The sequence below is a fragment of the Eriocheir sinensis genome, chromosome 16, assembly GCF_024679095.1.
Source record: "Eriocheir sinensis breed Jianghai 21 chromosome 16, ASM2467909v1, whole genome shotgun sequence".
NCBI lineage: Eukaryota > Metazoa > Arthropoda > Malacostraca > Decapoda > Varunidae > Eriocheir > Eriocheir sinensis.
Genome location: NC_066524.1, coordinates 20,753,513 through 20,756,012, shown reverse-complemented (window position 1 = coordinate 20,756,012; position 2,500 = coordinate 20,753,513). Strand labels below are relative to the sequence as shown.

The following is a 2,500-nucleotide window of genomic DNA, read 5'->3' as shown; positions in this document are numbered from 1 at the left end:
CCTTCAACAGGACGAAAGGCTAACGGCTGGCGAGAAGAAGATCACCGAACTAACAAGTACTGTTGATACCTTGCAGGAGTTTATCCAGGCCAACATCGTCGCCCCTCCTGCAATTGACGCCTCATCACCCTCCTCACCTGCACTCGATGCCCAGCCACCTTCCGACGAAGGCACGTCACAGGGAACCGGTAGAGCTGACGCTGAATGCTACACCCCGTGAGAGGAGGAGCCAGACCCGCCCTAGAGCCATTTATCCTACTCATTGCTACAACAGGTTTGCCATACTGGAGGAGGAGGACGAGAACAGAGCACCTTCTTGGTCGGTGACTCTATGATTCGCCATCAGGTGGTTGAATTCTGTGGCAGAGTCCCCGTCGTAGGCGTAACTACTGTTATCCTGGAGCTGGTGTTGACGACATCACAGCTGCCCTGGACGAGGTCTCCGCTGAGGCCTCTAATGACTCACTCTTTGTTCTCCACACAGGTACAAACGACGTCACCACGACCCGGTCTGAGGAACTGCTGGACAAGTACCGTAGGCTCATCCAGCAGTATAAGACTAAATCCCCTAATATTTTGATTTCAGGAATTCTACCACGGACATGGGATGAGGGCGACTTCTACAGTAAGGCCTTCAGCCTCAACAACCGCCTGCAGACTCTCTGCGGAGAGCTTGACGTCGAATTCTTTAACGCCTGGAACGATTTCTACGGCCAGAGTAGACTTTTCCAAAGGGACGGCATACACCTGTCCCCAATCGGGGCAGCCAGATTTGGAAGGCTCCTCAACACCGCCGTACTTAACGCCCGAACAACAAAAAACGACTCTCAGCCACGTCCTTCCATCCCGCCCGTGTAAATAGACACCTCACACCGCAACAGACTCGTAACATTGAACCCTCCAGTAACTCTATTACCAAGCTTCAAGATAACCTAAGAGTCCTTAGTTTCAATGCGCGTAGCCTAAGAAACAAATTTGATGAACTGCGATGTCTTGCTCTGACAGAAAACTTTGACGTAATTGCTATAACCGAAACATTTATCGACACCACTAATATTGATTTAAGTTCCGAATATAACATAGATGGCTACAGATTCTTCAACAATGATCGTGTAAACCGTAGAGGGTGGTGTCGCCCTTTTGTCAAAAGCTACTTGCAACCTACTGACAAAACACCAAGAAACAGTAACGTTGAACATTTGTGCGTGCGAGTAAACATTGCAAAAGTCAATTTAAATATATCTGTCACTTACAGGCCTCCGGGGCAATCACTTGATGGCGATCTTGAAATGTACAGCGTCTTAAGGCAGTCACTTAATAACAGCGACTCACTGATACTAGGAGACTTTAACCTCCCCATATCGACTGGGCGACACTGTCGGGTACAGAAGGTGAGTCCCATAGAATGATCGAATTTCTAGAGGAAAATTATCTAAGCCAAATGGTTTCTGAACCAACTCGACAAAATAACATACTTGACCTTGTTATAGCGACCCAAGATAACCTAGTCAGTAATGTCACGGTAGGAGAACACCTCGGTTCCTGCGATCATAAACTAGTGCGCGTTGACATTAGAGCTCAAACATCGGTGACTGAAAATAAAGTTAAGGTGCCCAATTTCAAAGAGCCAACTTCGTAGAAATCCGACGAAAACTAATAGATATGCAACTATCAGATGACGGCAATGCAGAGGACGCCTGGCTAAACTTTAAAATCACTTACTCACTCAGCAGGACACATTTGTCCCCTTGTGCGAGAAGCGAATTAACACTAATAAAGTCCACCTTGGTTTAATAGCGAAATTAAACACTCAGTCAAGGAGAGAAAATTGTCTTACAGGTTAAAGAAAGACCAAAAGCACGCCCGAAAACATTAGACTTTACAATGATGCAAGGCGACGAGTAAAAGATTAGTGCATCAGGCAAAGCGTAGATATGAAGAAAATATTGCAGCCAACTGTAAAATAATCCGAAATCCTTCTTCAGTTACATAAACAACAGAAAGGCGATCAGAAGTGGAATTGGACCTTTAATAAACAGCGACGGTGCACTAGTGACTGACAGCCAACACGTTGCAAACCTATTAAATAATTACTTTTCCTCGGTGTTTAATAATAACAGTCCTCCACCACCACCACCAACACCAGTACTAATGTAAATCCCGAGCATGCATTGTCTAACTTTGAAATAAAACCCGATGAAGTCCTTAAAGCCCTCAAATCACTTAAAACAAATAAAAGTCCTGGACCTGATAAAGTATATCCAACTCTGCTGAAAGAAACAAAGAGCGAAATACTCTCCTCCCTCACAACCGTATTCAATATGTCCTTGCGACAAGGCATTGTCCTCCAGATTGGAAAAAGGCTAACGTGACACCGATTTTTAAGAAAGGAGACAAAAAAGTACCAGGTAATTACAGGCCCATTAGTCTAACTTCGGTTGTAGGTAAGCTACTTGAGGGCATAATTAGAGACAAAATTGTGAGTTACCTTGAAAGCCAC

General features: G+C 45.0%; 1 protein-coding gene and 1 long non-coding RNA gene across 6 annotated transcripts in view; one reads left to right on the top strand and one right to left on the bottom strand.

Moving 5' to 3' along the window:
• The window catches only part of LOC126999534 (regulator of G-protein signaling 20-like), a 66,230-nt gene that overhangs the window by 13,376 nt on the left and 50,354 nt on the right, over positions 1-2,500 (bottom strand). The gene's annotated exons all lie outside the window — the stretch shown is intronic.
• Positions 1-2,500, top strand: part of LOC126999536 (uncharacterized) — a 57,079-nt gene that overhangs the window by 23,547 nt on the left and 31,032 nt on the right. The gene's annotated exons all lie outside the window — the stretch shown is intronic.